We start from the raw sequence: 17,101 nt of genomic DNA on the forward strand, positions 1-17,101 counted from the left end.
GTGAGGTTTTGAATAAAAGATATTAGCATCATGTCACTGAAGTAGCTTATGTGACATAGAGTAGCCTATGTTTCAGATCCATTGAGGACACGGGGCATGTCTGCAATACTGGGACAAACTGAGTGTTTTCTGTGGGCTAAAAGACCCCAGGGAGGGGCAGGAGGCAACCTGGGGGCATCTTGGGTTTGGTGGTAGTCTGAATAACGGCCCCCCCAAATCTCCAGGTCACAATCACTGCCAACTATCAATAGCACCTTCTACAGCAAAAGGACCGCGCAGAGGTGATGCAGGTAAGAAGCTTGAGACGGAGAGACTATGTTGGATTTTCCAGGTGGGCATGAAATGTAATCACAAGTATTTGTAGAAGAGGGAGGCAGAGGGGGTTTTGAGTACAGGAAGGAAGGCGAGGTAATCAGGGAAGCAGAAATTGGAGGGGTGCAGCTGTAGGCCATAAATGCCAGTAGACTTGAGATGCTTCATGAGGCAAGATACACTCAGCCCTGCTGCAACCTTGATATTAACCCCATAAAACTCTTTTGGATGTCTAGCCGTGTCTTCAGTTGCAGGGAAGAGTCAGAACGGGACCACAACGCAGTGGAGGCTAATGGCCCATGTCATAGGAGCCGCAAGTACAGGGTTTCATGGGGGTTTCTTTGGGAACTCCCTGAGACTGCGCTAGAGACGAAGAGAGAAGTCATATACACCATTTATTCTGTGCTGATTTTCCGGTCGGAGTTTAGTGGAAGCTGTAAGGAGAGAAATTTTAAATTCACATTCTATTCCATAATTTTGTTATTAAAATTTTTTTTGAGTTTGTTTATTTTTGAGAGAGAGAGAAAGAGAGAGAAAGAGATAACAAGTGGAGGAGGAGAAGCAGGGAGAGAGGGAGAGAGCAAATCCCAAGCAGGCTCCGCTCTGTCAGGGCAAAGCCCTATGCGGGGCTCGAACTCACGAACCGTGAGATCTTGACCTGAGCTAAGATCAAGAGTCAGACGCTTCACCAACTGACCCACCCAGGCGCCCCTCCGTAATTGTGTTATTGTACAGAAATGAAAATTTGAATTGCTGAAATAGCATGTTCTGGTGACTGACGATAGCTGCAAGATGCAATTAGCTGAGAATTTCTCACATTATTGGAGATGCCAAAGGAGCAGGTAAAGAACAAAACTACATATCAAGTTTAAAGGAAATTGAGAGCAACTTTGATCCTAAATTTACACAGGCAGCATCTGAATTATTTTACTTATTTTGCTTGTATGAACAGGATTTTGGAACCCTGAGTGACACTGGTTAGCACATAAATATAGGCCTTTTTAGCTATAAAAATATTACTAATCTAGGGGCGCCTGGGTGGCTCAGTCAGTTAAGCGTCTGACTTTGGCTCGGGTCATGATCTTTATGTTTGTGAGTTTGAGCCTGCGTCAGGCTCTGTGCTGACAGCTCAGAGCCTGGAGCTTGCTTCAGATTCTGTATCTCCCTCTCTCTCTCTCTGTCCCTCCCCTGCTCATGCTCTGTCAGTCTCTCTCTCTCTCCAGAATAAATAGACATTAAACAATTTTTAAAAATATTAACAGTCTATAATCTCTTATGATTCTAATCTTCCCACGTTCCTGTCAATTCGAGAATCAACTCCTCTGATGGTTTTATGTCCCCATTTTGTTTATTCCGCTTATTAAAATCAAACTATTTGCTCTAACGTTGTCTATAGTCTTGATAAATGTCAGTATTACATAATCAAGGAACTACCTGTCTCTAAAGTGTCTACAGAGGTAGAGACATTCAATAAAAATACACTTAACATAAAATTTACCTCTAAGAACGCACTTAAAACAGTGAGTGGCGTTCGATTTTCAATTTCAGTTGTTGGTCCAGTGAAGGAACTTTGGCTAATTTAGCTGCTGCAAGAATATTGTAGATCATATGGAATGACGTAGGCACAAATTTAGAAAGTGTGGTCAGAGAGGCGGTCATACCCTACAGGGGTGACATTTGAGTAGGCCTGAAGGAAACCAAGGGGCGCATCTCCAAAATATTTGGGCGAGGAACCGTACAAACAACGTAGAGGCTCTGAGATGTGAGATTGCGTGTGTTGAGGGAGAGCGAGAAGGCACTGTGGCTGGAGCAGCCAATGAATGAGGCAGGAAAGGAAAGCCGAGGAATAGTCCAGGAAGCGAAGGTGTGGCAACCCGTTTGGATCTTACCTGAAGTTGGGCAGTGTACTGGTGACGGTCCAGGAGGTGAATGAAACCTAGGTCAGATCGTTAAATGAAGGGAATTTAATAAGGGCAAATATTTACACGGCAGTCAGAGAGCCTAAAAGATAACAGGAGAAAGAAGACAACACAGAGATGATCAAAACAAAAAAGCTGGAATGTTCCTAGAGCTGGAGGGACTGAAAGAGGAGGAGGGTTCCCCAGAGGCACATGAGGACAACTGGAAGCCATCATGGTTGGTGGCTTCCAATCTTCCATCAGTGGACGGTGCCTGGTGGGAGCCGGGGAAAGGAGACAATTGTTGTTTGGCAGAAGTTAAAACCACATAGCACATGTAGTGAAGCCATGGCAAGAGATAAAGCCTGAGAGAAAAGAAAGAAAACACCAGGCTTCTTCCCACCCCCCCCCTTCCTACCTTCCCAGCATCAAGCCAGTTTCTTCCATTGACTGAACCTAACTGCAACCGAGTTAGCCATGGAACTGTGACATGCATTCTTCAGGAATCAGCACCCTGAGATATGAGCACAGCAAGGAAAGGCCAAGGAGGACAAAGAGGAAAATGATTGACCCAGATCTGGATGACACCAGATCTACCTAGGCATAGAATCACAGTATTTGGGGACAGAGGGTTCTCATGTCCAAATAACAGTAGGACTTGTTAGCACAATGTTCTCTAAAGACAGTAAGTGTATCTTGTCCAATCTATGTCAGTCTCCTTACTGTAACATGTGGGTAGGATCTCTCAGATAAATTATCAATATGGAACTGCATATGGCAGGGTCTGGTAAGAAGGGAAAGGATTTTATTTTATTTTATTTATTTTATTTTTTGTGTTTAGTTATTTTGAGAGAGAGAGAGAGAGAGAGAGAGAGAGAGAGCATGCGCGCACAAGCAGGGGAGGGGCAGAGAAAAGGAGAGACAGAATCCTAAGCAGGCCATCAGAGCAGAGTCCAATGTGGGCTCAAACTCACACACTGTGAGATCATGACCTGAGCTGAGATCGAGAGTCAGATGCTCAACTGACTAAGCCATTCAGGCGCCAGAAGGGAAAGAATTTGAGAAAAAAAGTTTTTGAGGAATAAATTCAGCAGACTTTAATGCGTATGCTGGCATGAGAGATCCAAGTTCCCACTCACTTATCTACAAGGCTACAAACCAAATATCTATCAAACAAAATATTTTTATTAGTTTGGCCCCACAAACCTGAACTAAGTTGATTATGGTTTTTGTTTTATATGTTTTGCTGTGGAAATATTGGCTGTGAACCACCAAATTCCACTGGTATTGCTACTTTATATGTGCTTATGCACAAATTATATTGTTAAAAGACAAAACCGTGGCTCTTACAATACATTTCTTTCCAAGGAAGTTGGATACAGAATTAGGGACTGCATTTGTATTTTACACATCACTCAATTTGCAGTTCTAATTCTTTAAAGAAACGGTGAGAAGCTACTGTATAAAAAAGAACAACCCCTGATCTATTCTGCTTGATTTCTCTCTGTGTCTCTGTCTCTGTCTCTGTCTCTCTTTTTTGGCTATCTTAGTGTTGTCGGTATACCATGATAGTGATGTCGTGTGTTAACCTGAATTAGAATGACCTTTGCTCATTTTCAAAAAGATTTTACTACCATTTATGAAATAAATATTTACCTTTAGATCATGCCTTTGCTAAAATGGACATTTAAGTGCGATGTCTTGTTACTGATTGCTAAGAATGGGTTGCTTCTTCTTAAAACACTCGGCAAAATCATGACAGATTTTCCTTTTCTCCTGGACTTCTTTTTGCCATATACTGACTTTCTTTTCCTCTCATGTAAATTGGCTATCTGGTTTGGAAACTTTCTGTTCCAATCACTGTTTTGTTGTGATAATGGTTCAGGAGGAACTCAGAGAGAAACAATTGTTTCCACAAAATTTTATATAAACAGGCACCCCAATAACTTCTTTTCAAATTTTAGACTTTTTTTTAATGTTTATTGATTTTTGAGAGCGAGAGAAAGAGAGAAAGAGTATGAGCAGGGGAGGAACAGAGACAGAGAGGGAGACACAGATCTGAAACAGGCTCCAGGCTCTGAGTTGTCAATACAGAGTCCAACATGGGGCTCGAACTCTGGAACGGTGAGATCATGACCTAGGCTGAAGGTGGATGCTTAACCAACTGAGCCACCCAGGTGCCCCCCCCCCCCAAATAACTTTTGTACTGTGTTATTTAATTTTGTTATTTATTTTGTACTGTGTTATTTAACATATTATTTCTCCATAGCAGCTTAAGTGTTGGTTTTTTGTGTCCTTACTTAGGCACCTTTTCCATCTACAATATATGCGACCAGTAGCATTCTATCAGAAGAAAATTCTAGGTTTAAAAAAAAAAAAAGAAAGACTTCATGTGCAATATAACCCCAGTATTTACAGTCTAATAAATGATTTCTGATCTTCATGTTGTTTTTCTTTGTGTTTGGCCCTTTCCTCTTCCTTCCTCCTTTCTTAGGGGGTAAATGCTGTCATAATTCTGAATTTAGTGCCATTTCCTGTGGCCACGATTGACTAAACGATAATGACACAGATAATGACATTAATGTGATAATAATCTCCATACCCAGGCTTGCACTGTTTCATTTCCCAGTATCTTTTGTAGTACCTACTTGTTCTTTTTATCAGACAGGCTATTTCTTCTGCCCAATATCCATTCACCATCCCCAAGGTTGTACAGTCGTATCGAGGCTAGTGTAGGCGTTAAATGTTATTTCAAGCAGCAGCAAGTCTGCGGTTGGAAATATTCTGCACCGTAAATACACTGAGCTGATGATGAAGTCTGACCAAAAGAGCCAGGGTCATATCTGAATTCAGACATCCTTCTCAATAAACTTTGATCTCCAAACTTAATCTAATTAATGGCCGCTGTCCATTATATGTATATGTATATGTATATGTATATGTATATGTATAAATATATATACACACATTATACATTATATATACACACATATTGTATATTACATATATTATATATTATAATATATTATATATTATAAGTATATCCTAGTTTTGAGCCCTTATTAGATGTGAAAAGTATTTTTATGTTTATACACTAAGCCATTCTTACAATACATTTTTAATGAATGATTTCATTGCGTTTTGCCTTTGCAGATGATGAAAATGAATATTAAAGGGGTTCTATAACCCATTCGAGTTTACAGGTGTAACAAAAAAAAAAAAAAGAACCAGACACTTGAAACTACTAACTTTTGACACCTTAACATTTAGTAGGTTGAGGAAGGGAAGAAAAGGATCGTCTGACTGGGATCAATGAGAGATTGGTTTTGAAGGCTAAATATCTTACCTTTGTATTGTCGCCTCATTTAACTGTGCATTATTTTTCCAGATTCTCTGGGTCCCTTGTTCACATTAGATTCTTCCACTGATGCCATAATTTCCATGCTGAGATGATTCTGTTGATTCAGACCTCAGTTGATTGTTAAATGTCATTCAATTTTTCTACATTTACTTATCACCTGATTCTATTTCTGTATTCATACACTTGTTTATTAAACAGATAGTTACTTTTAAAAAGTCTGCTGTGATGGGTGCCTGGGTGGCTCAGTCAGTTAAGCGGCAGACTTTGGCTCAGGTCATGATCTCACGGTTCCTGAGTTTGAGCCCTGTGTCGGGCTCCATGCTGAGGGAGCCTGCTTGGAATTCTCTCTCTCTCTCTCTCTCTCTCTCTGTACCCCTTCTGCATGTTCTCTCTCTCTCACTCATTCAAAATAAATAATAAACAAACAAACAAATAAATAAATAAAATAAACTTAAAAGAAATCTGTTGTGGCTTAGGCATAATTCTGGGACCTGTAGATACAGAACTGACCAAAACAGATACAGTCCCTGCTCTTATGTCATTGTTTCTGGGACAAGGCAGGCACTATTTTAGAGTCAGAGTTCAATAACATGCATGTGAACTTCCCTCCCTCACCCCCTTTTCTGCATACTTAGAACTGTATGAACAGAATTTAACAATCTGTCACACAGAAGAAGCTATAGTGGTTTCTTAATTGAAAATAATTTGTCTTTTTGTATGTTTTAGGTTCTAGGCCTGCCATAACTGTTTATGTACAGTTCTGTTCATATAATAAACCTCATGGGTTTTTATAGATGATTAAAAACCCGGGAGAGACTAAGATGGATAATGCAGGATAGGACACAAGTTTGAAGTTAGATCAAAGAGCTACTGAGGGAATGGAAAAATATGTCTGAGATCAATACAGTTATCAAATGAGTTATTTACAAAGTACTTAGAAGGGTGCATGGCACATAGTGTTTGTTGGTGTTTTTATTTTATTTTTATTTTATTATTTTATTTTATTTTATATCATCAATTTTATTTTCTACACAGTACATCAAATGTGTCATGGCTGATAAATTGAATGTGATGTGACTATAAGTCAGACTACCTCCCTCTTTTGCAGTCAAATACTTGAATTTTTGACTTTCCTTCTTTCCAGTAACATGTACTGACCTCCAGACTGCTAAAAATACTACTGTAGTAATTGGTAGTGCCACTTGGATGTTATTTCTTCCCTCTACCAGCAAAACTTTTGTTTTTGGAGGTGATGTTGATAGAAAAAACCAGCTATTAATCTATATTGTATTCAGAAAAATTGGATTTTCTTTTTCTTCAAATTTTTATTGTTGAAGCATATATAATATATTAGTTTCAGTTGAGATCATGAACACGTATAACACAACTTTATATGGTCATACTTATCCATTTTTTATTTTAAAGTGACAAAAATAAACACATTTGTTAGCATAATATATTTATTTTTAACAACATCACTATATGCCGTATAGTTTAGAACAAATCTATAGTATATGGATAAGGTAAGATAGGATAAGATAATGAAGATGAGATAAAGGTAAATTAAGAGAGCATAAATAAATATAATTTTAATATTTAAAAATATGTATACACCTTTCACTGTCTTCAAGTTATTACACAACTCTGGAAGCTATAGAAAACTGATAGAATATTGTGAAACTCCAACTATCATCAGTAATAAACTGTAACATCGCATGAGTCTCCACAGGAGGGTTATTATCAGGAAATTATCAGAATACTTTTGTTCTAGCTTGTTTCAGTTTTTTAGTACTTAAAAAAATTTTTTTAAAGGTGCTTATTCATTTTTGAGACAGAGCATGAGCAGGGGAGTAGCAGAGAGAGAGGGAGACACAGAATCCGAAGCAGGTTCTAGGCTCTGAGCTGTCAGCACAGAGACCAACACGGGGCTTGAACTCACAGACTGTGAGATCATGACCTGAGCCAAAGTTGGACGCCCAACAGATTGGGCCACCCAGGCGCCCCAGTTTTTTAGTACTTCTAAGCATTATTTATACTTTTGTTATGGACATTATAAATAATAATTAATTATAAATAATAATTTATAAAATTATAAATAAACATTTATAAATTATATATAAATTATAAATAAATATATAAATATATATAAATTATAAATAAACATTTATTTTAACAACTTTTAAATCCATTTAGAGGAAATATCAATAACAGCAAAAATCAAACCACATCAATGGGCCACTTTTCATTCAAAAAAAGTAGGAGATACTAAGCTCCTATCCTGGTCTTTGAGGTTCCTTATTACTTCTCTTGTGTCCAGAAAAAAGACTGATTCCAAATCTAGACAACAGCTACAGTGACAAAAGCAAAGCGTGCTTTCCTCCTCCTCCTTCTCCTTGATTCTCATTCTCTAGCTCCCGTTCTGAATCCTCCTTGTCTGGCTCTGAACCAGCTCAGAATCTTGCTTATTTTTTTTCCTACATATAGTTTAGTGTCCTCTCTATTGTCAGTATTTCTTGCAACTTCAAGATATGTTATGACAAATGGTATTCACAGCAGTGAGCATAAATCCAACATGACATCCCCTTTGAATGACTCCAGAATGGTTTGTTTTCCAGATGACCGTTGACGGTTGCAGAAAGGGAAATGACCAGCGTGCAGGGGGGAAACCTCTACTCTTTATCTGATAGGCAGAAATCTTGTGATAACAGCAATCTACAGAACTCCACATTCTGCAATGGAACAGAGGAATTAGTGGTCTTTCTATTTTATATTCTGTATGATAGCTGCATTTATCTTGTCCTTTTCATCTATTAATAGTAATAATAAGATACCATCTATCTTCTGTAGTTCGGCATAATTATTCTGTACGCTGTAACTTACACTCATCATTTTATTTATTCATCCCCAAACCAGTAAGTTGAACATCGTAATTTTAGAAGTTGTGAAATTCTGGCTGAGTAGTTGCTATTTATTTAATTCACCAAGCTAGGAAGTGATAGAGCTTAGCTTTGAATCTAGATCTTTCATATTCCAAGGCTAAGCCTGTGAATCTGTGTTATTCACGCTGTTCTATTGGCTGTGTTGGCTTAGGCCAATCCAATTCAACGAGTAGTTTGAATACAGAATTTTACCTGTAATTAGTGTATCTCATTTAAGAAGAAAGAAAAAACAGCTTGGATTCATTAATTATAAACTGACACACAGATCATATGAGAAGAAAATCTTTTATCTCAAACTATAGTTTCTCTAGTCAGAACTCGCATGTTATCATAAAAGTGTTTCTATTCTTCTATTAAAAAATGTACATATTGCCCATGCAAGCTGTCGTGATACATTATCTTGTGTCATTCAATTATCTTTTAATTTTAATTCAATTATCTTTTAATTTAAGTCTGAAAACAGTGAAAGGAGGGATGGAAAGAAACAAAAATTACAATTTAAAATCATCCAAATTCATCTTTTACTTTTCCATTTCCAAGAAAAATGGATGTGAAATGTTAGTTTTAGAAAACTGCCGCCATTTTAAACATAACCAATTTTAACCTATGCTTTTTCTAATCATTAATTTTTCATATAGTTTTAAACAAGTAGTCGATCTACTATTGAAGTTTAGAGAAAATTTATTAGATTGTAAAAAATAAAATAAAGGGAGATAGAATAGAATAAAATTGTAAACAAAAAGAAGAAAAAATATATATGATAGTGATCATATTAAAATGAAACATCGCACAGGACAAAGAAAATACTAAAGACAGGACTAAAGGGGACAGAGATTAGTAATCAAGAAGAGATTTTACATGTGAAGATAAGTTAAAGAAAATCTGTGATTAATGAATCAGATCTGTTAGCAATTCAAAATAATGACTTCTCCATAATCTTTGTTTTAAATTTAACATTTCACTAGGTTTCATGTACAATTTAATAAGGCTACTTTTTGAATATATTTTTATATGTGTGATTGGACTGAAAACTAAGGATGTACTAAAATTAACATTTTAATTAAAATAGAAATAAAACTCGAGTTTCCTGACTAGATAAAAGGTGATAGAGCTCTTTGAAATGTTTTAGGTAACATAGGTAAGAGTGCTATATGCAAAGGAGAGGCACCTGGGTGGCTCCCTTGGGTAAGCGTGTGGCTCTTGATTTCGGCTCAGATCATGATCTCGAGTTCCATGGGTTCAAGTCCTGCATCGGGCTCTGCACTGATGGTGTGGAGCCTGCTTGGGATTCTCTCTCCCTCTCTCTCTGTCCCTCCCCAAATCGCTCGCTCTCTCTCTGTCTCTCCTTGTCTCTCAAAATAAAGAAATAAACTTAAAAAAATGATATATGTGAAGGAATGAAAGAACCTACAACTCTTAGAGAAAACAGTGGAATGAAACAATGCAAAGATTTGAAGTAGGTAAATTCTTTTTTTCTTTGTGAGAGCCTTTGAAACCTTCTTGCTTGTCTCATACTCTTCCTCATACATCTATTGCTGTGTGCAAAACCACACCAAAATGTAATGACTTAGAGCAACACATATTTTGTTTCTCATGTTCCTGTGGGTTGACTGGGCAGGTCCCAGCTGGGATTGCCCTTCTCTCTGTTCTGTATGTTTTATATGATGTTGGCGGGGCTCATTCATGGAGCTGCTATTAGGAGGGAGGGAAGCCTCCATGATGGCGTTAATCATGTCTTGCCCTTCACGTAGGATGACTGCAAAGCCGAAGCCTATCTCTCCTTGGTCTTTATTCTCGAAGACTTCTTTCCCTTCACGGTCATTCATCTTCCATAACCACTCTCACCATGTGGACTTGCCAACATGATAGCCCAGATTGCTTTACATGGCAACGTAGTTCTTCACAAGAGAGAAAAAAATCCGGGCCTCTTAAGAGTTTGGTTAGAGACCTTGAGAAACATCTTGTCTACCACATTCGATTGGTCAAAGCAACTAACAAGGTCAGTTCATATTAAAAACGGAAGGGGACAACACAAGGAAATGGATACAAGAAGATATAATTTAGAGGTCACATTATAACAATCTGCCACACATATTAATCAATTATCAATTCAGCCATGAGTCAAAAAATGTGAAAACTAAAACTGAACATCTGCTGTGGCCCATTGATGTTAGGTGCCAGAGATGCAAAGATAGTAAACCAGTCCAAGCCTGATGCTTATAATCTTATGGGTTCTGATTTTTTTTACAGAATTTAACTCGGTCAAAAAAGGTCTTATTTTTACTGGATTGGTCTGGATCAGGAAAAAAAAAATCAAGAAAAATCTGGCAATAGAAATATAGCTCACCCAGATCTACATTGTGAGTATTAAAACCAATAAATAATTTCACTCACAGGTAGAATTGAAGAAACAAAGCAAATAAAGAAAAAAAAAAAGAGACAATCTAAAAGAGCAGACTCTTAAATACAGAGAACAAACTAGGGGTTGTGGAGGGGAAGTTGGGGGAAGATGGGTGAAACAGGTGAAGGGGATTAAGAGTAAGCTTACTGTGTTGAGCATTGAGAAACGTATACAAGCCTTGAGTCACTATATTGTACACCTGAAACTAATATAAACACCGGATGTTCATTATACCTCAATAAGAAAGGTATAGACTTGGAATGTTAGAATGGGTGCTTGATCATCTAAATAACTTGCTTCTAATTTTTTAAAAGTAGCAACCTAAGATGGGGAGAGTGAGATGGGAGCCCCCCTTCCCCCCGGCCTCAATAATAATTCTTCTGGGTTTGGGGCATTTTACTGGTTTACATCTCTACCTAAGGTTTGGTTTATATAACATTCTGCTCTAAAAGGTACTATCATGAAAAGCACTCATTTCGATTTCACCCTCACTCTAAAGTGTCACAATTTGATACCTAGAGAGCCGTCTTGTTGAATCACATCATGGTTGGTTGTGCAACTGTGAAGTTCTTGTCTTCTAACTTGCCCTTTAGCATTTTCCTCACTGTTCCTTCCTGAATCTAAATGAGTTTAATTAATTTATTTTGATCCTGAACGTGAAAAATTCTAATGTTTCCTTCTCCTAAGAATCAATATTTTTATAGAGTTTTTTTTAAACTTTATTTATTTCTTGAGAGAGATAGAGACAGTGAGAATGGGGCAGGGACAGAGAGGGAGAGTATCCCAAGCAGGCTTCGCACTGCCAGTGCAGAGCCCGACGCAGGGCTCGAACTCATGGAACCGAGAGATCATGCCCTGAGCCGAAATCGAGAGTTGGACGCTCAACTGACTGAGGCACTCGGGTATCCCAAGAGCCAACATTTTAGTCTATAAACAATTCATTAACTAGTTATTGCTTTAGTCCTTCAAGAATTTTTTAAGGACCAAATCAGTGTTTGTTACATATCGGAGGTTAAATTTGGAGCTGAAAAATATTCAAAATGACATAATTTGATCTGTGAGAGGAAATCTATAATCAATCCCAATTTGTTTACCCAAAATGTTTTCTTGGAACCTTTTGTCCCATTTCTTTAGTTATTTAATGCATATGTTTTGCATCTGTGATAAAAGATGTTTTGTTTTGTTTTGTTTTTTACTGTTGACTTTTATCCCCTTAGCATTAATATTTCTCTGAGTGTTAGCCTACTGTAGGATCTTGTGACTCTGGCTTAGGTCAAATTCTTCCTGACATTTTCAACCTCTTTATAAACATATGGATCTGAACGAGATCACGATTGCTTTCCTGTAGCCCTATCTACAGCGGCTTTGGTTGTACTGGGTCAAGCACGCCTCTCTATAGGATGAGCAGAGTCTGGGCCACCATGTGCATCCTACTATTCTTTGAGTTGTATCTTGTGTCACTTGTGGTGTCTGTTCATTATTGCACAATTGGTGCCCAACATGGGATGGAAAATACTGGTTTCCGACATACGGCCTTTCGGAAGTGGAACGACTGTTTTGCAGCCACTTTGGAAGTGGGGTACATCTTCCTTTGGGGGAAAAATGGTAAGCATTCACGGGAATGGGATGGCCAATGATAGATAAGTATGGGAATATAACTTGGGGCTACAAATCATGAAGCAGAGGATCTACTGAAAAAAGTAGAGATTCGAGATAATAAATTTGCTCGAAATCTCAGCTATGGAAATAGTTGGAGGAATCAACAGATACCACATCCACAAGGGGACAGATTTATCCTTCTCAAACCATACAAGCCTTAATGGAAGAAGTAGAACAAAGGGGGATCCTGAAAGTTTATTTCAGGACTTCAGTTGGTGCCTGACTGAATACTCCTGTGTTCTTTGCTTGACTGAAGACTTTCATGTCCTCAATGAGAAGGGGCCACCATAGCTCCAATTAGGCTGGCCACTGCAACCTGAACTAAGTGCCTGTTGTCACTGCCAGGATGTGGATAAATTGAAAAGTGGCGCCCCAGTAGGTGCTGGGTGGAGCTGGGTGGCTCCATTGGTTAAGCGTCCAAGTTCAGCTCAGGTCATTGTCTGACAGTTTGTGGGTTTGAGCCCCACATCGGGCTCTATGCTGACAGTTCAGAGCCTGGAGCCTGCTTCAGATTCTGTGTCTCCCTCTCTCTGTCCTCTTCCCCCTCTCACGCTCTGTCTCTCTCTCTCTCTCTCTCAAAAATAACTAAACGTTAAAAAGTTAAAATAAAAGGGGCACCTACTAAAGACATTGCCTGCTTTTCACTGCATGCCTCCCAAGAACAGCTCACCAAGATGGATGAACACCGTATACAATTATAAGGACAGTAATTTGAGAACATTTTTGTGCTTTAAGATGGCGTCTGGTATTCACACATATCAGAAAAGCCACTCTTCGCTCGTGTTTTTCTATGCTTTCAGTGTATTGCAGCTCTAAAATTATGGGAGGCCGGCTCAGTTCTTATTCATATGCAGACACTCTCCTATCTTTCCTGAAATTTCTTTTAGTGCTACCATAGTGACTTCTAGGCTTTTCTTGAGCATTGAGTTAGGGTAAAGGACCAAAGACTGGCCTTTCCAGAGGGACCTGATCTCTTTTAGAAGTATGCGAACTTATCTGAGTCTGGGAAGCAGGGAGGGGTTAAAGTGTGAGTAACTTTTCCTTTCTTTGTATTTCAGGTATGGATAGGTTGTCCTAATCAGTTCTTTACTATACCTATAGGCAATACTCCTGAGTGAAACCTAGACATCCTTGTGGCTAAAATTTTTTGCTCCTTAGAAGGATATGTTGACTGTTTAGCTTAATGTAAAACTTAAGAAACCTATAAATCATAGCCCACCCTTCCCCCAAATCATTCCTTTTTTGTTTTTTGTAACTGATACTTTGTTACAAGTAACGCATCAGAAAATCGTTGGGTACCTGTCAGAAAGATTGAGCACAGCAGTTGGATCTTTCTGATTAAAGGTAGACTCGTCTGTTTGGGGAACAAACTAAAAGTCTATTTGGCCTTCTCTAATGAAAATAATAGTTCAGGATTCTTGACTGAATTTTAGGCGTTCTTGGTATAGGCATTAAATACAAGGAAGCCCTTCTGGGATTGGATCACACATTTCCTAGTAACAGCTCAAGGCCCATTTGAGTAGAGGAGCCGAATGAATAGTTACACCTCAACTGTGGAGGCCAGGGAGTTTTCAGTGCAGGGAGCGGGGGAGGGAGGTCTTCCCACACCGCTCTCCCCCCTACCTCTATCTTAAAGATACAATCAAGTAAACAGCTAAGATGTCATACAGTTCTTGGGTGCCTCAGCCTGTTGATCTACATTCTTACAGTTTGCGTAACGGAATAACAACACTGAACACGGCCTCTCTTCTCCCGACAGCCACTGCAGAGACTAAGAGCATGAGCCACATTTAAATGACTTGGGAGAAAGTAAACAGAATACAGGCCATTTCTGTTTCTTTTTAAATTTCCAGCTCTCTGAATGTGCCTATAACCAGGAAAAGTTCATATTATGCAAGTAAATCATAAAGTGTAGTATATATAATGTAAGAATTCTTGATTATCTTAAGGTTACAGGAAAAAATCAAATTCTTTATCACTGATCAAGTTTTTCTCAACCGAGACATAATTTATATTTTCTAGTTCATGGCATGAAGCAGAGTTACCAGACCTAAACTCTACTGTCTTTTAGCATGCTGGATGCATCTTCTTATGTTATTAATAAGTTGTGTTATAATTTTCTACTCTTCTGATTAGACAGAGATCTCAAAATTAGAGATAAGATCTATTCACATCACTCTGTCTGCCTGGGACTTTGTAAACATGATATTCACATATAGTGAATATCTGTTACTGACAAGTTATACTGTTTACTTTGCACTTATGTCTTTTTGGTCGTATCATATTTGTCACCTCTCCCACCACACACACACACACACACACACACACACACACACACAGTAGAAAGAGGGAGCAGGGTAAAATCTTTTTTTTTTTTCCTCTGAAATCTAACTTCAAACAAATTCAAAAGATTTAAAAACAGCCATCCACCTTGGTACCAATATTCCCTTCAAGTGAATTATTTATATCTGAAAGTATCATTAAGTTAACAAATGGACATTCGTGTGTATATATATATATATATATATGTATATATTATAAATATATATGTTTCTTTGAAGATAGAAGTCATGAAAGAAGGGAAACCAGAAAACAAAACATACAGCTAAAAGCTATAAAAGGTTATACAACGTTTTGGTGACAACTTAGTTTAATGATCTGTTGAAATCCAGGTTTTACCTGCATAAAAACAAATGGTACATAGTCAAGTATGTGTGGGTGCATGTATTTACATATCTTTATATTTGATAAATATTATTAAATATATTATTAAACATTATTTATACACATACACAAACATATGTTATCATTATATAATAACATATAATATATATACATCTGTGGTTATTTAGGTACCTAAAAATTGAAGATTCAAAATAACCAGGACAGTCGAGGCAAAATAATACACATCATCTTACAATTATGCAGTGACTCTACATTTTGATCTATTCGAGGTACACAAAGCTTAGTGAATCTCAGCTCAGCTAATTAACCTGGAACCTATTTCCCTTGATAATCTCTGTGTTTTCAACTATGTAATTTAAGAAATGATGTAACCAATAACACAGGGTTTATGAAGGTTAAATATGGTAGGTTATGCAAAATATCTAGTCTGGCATACAGTAAATTGAAAAAAATATTTAACTGTTTTATAATCATTAAATATAAAAATTATGCGCAACATATTACGAAAATTTTGTGAATTTGAAGGAACACTAAAGTGTTAGGTATCCTAATCATTGGTGTTATTAAGGAATGAGGAAAATGATACAAATAGAAAAACCAGAATGTTAGAAAGGTTGGAGACTGAGTCTAATAGTTTCTGTAACGGTTTCTGTGCCAACCCCATAATTTTTCTTTCTTCCTTTCTTCTTTCTTTTTTTCCTTTCTTCTTTTCTTTCTTGCCGAATTTATATGCCACCTAAACTATTTACTTGTTTTTGTTTTTGTTTTGAGAGAGAGAGAGAGAAAGTGAGCAGGGGAGAGGCAGACAGAGAAGGAGAGAGAGAATCTTAAGCAGACCGCATGCTGGGTGAAGTGGGGGATGGGTGTCTTCATCTCACAAACTGTGGGACATTCTTGTGTCACATCTTTGGTCAATATGCATGATTTAATTTGTAGCTATCAGTTCAATTGCAACTGTAAAATGATAACTTACTTATCAAAACAACATTGTAGTATCTAAAACCCGTAAGTATTTTTTACAAAAGTTAAAAGGTGAGGTCTGCAGACTGACAGATTTGTCCCCATCTGAGTAATCCCCTGCCTGGTACTCATACGTCTTACTATTCTTAGGAGATTCTTTTACTTCCCCTGTCTTTTCTTTTATAACCAAGTTTCATCAACAGATACCGACCATAGGGCTTAACGATGCAGATATTTTTGTCTAAAGGTCAAGAAGGAGGCTCCGTGCCTGTAAAAATACTTCAGTTTTAGACTTTAGAAGTAACCAACTTGTCACCTTTGGTGTGTTACTTCAGACAACCTCAAGACCCACCCAACAGGCTCACCACAGAGAAACTATTTCCATCCACATGAGGGTTGACAAGCCACAGCTGCAGCCGACAAGCTCCCTGCAACTTTCACGTGAGGTCTTACACTTAAGTCTCCCGTGATGGGACTTATTAATACGAGAGATGTACTTTAAAGGCGGAAATTAAGAAATTTTGCAACAAATTGCATATATTTTTTCATTCTGGTTTCACAAATCCCTCCCTGCCCTTAATAATCACAGCATGTTATTATGTTATCAGATATATATATAAAATATATGTTATCAGATAGGACATTATTCTGAATGCTGCTTCTCCCATGTAGACATCTTACTTTATAAAACAGCTATTAGGCAGTGCCTCATGCAGAGAAAGATCTAAACACTATATCCAAAACTTTCACTATATCCAAAACAGCGTTCTGTTTCTTTCATTTGAATCTGAGTAAACTCATCCTCAACCAGATGCAGAGTTGGTTGCTGCTTTGGTTTTGTTGCTTGTTTATCTATTTTTTAAATGTTTATTTATTTTTGAGAGCG

The sequence above is a fragment of the Panthera tigris genome, chromosome B4, assembly GCF_018350195.1.
Source record: "Panthera tigris isolate Pti1 chromosome B4, P.tigris_Pti1_mat1.1, whole genome shotgun sequence".
Taxonomy (NCBI): domain Eukaryota; kingdom Metazoa; phylum Chordata; class Mammalia; order Carnivora; family Felidae; genus Panthera; species Panthera tigris.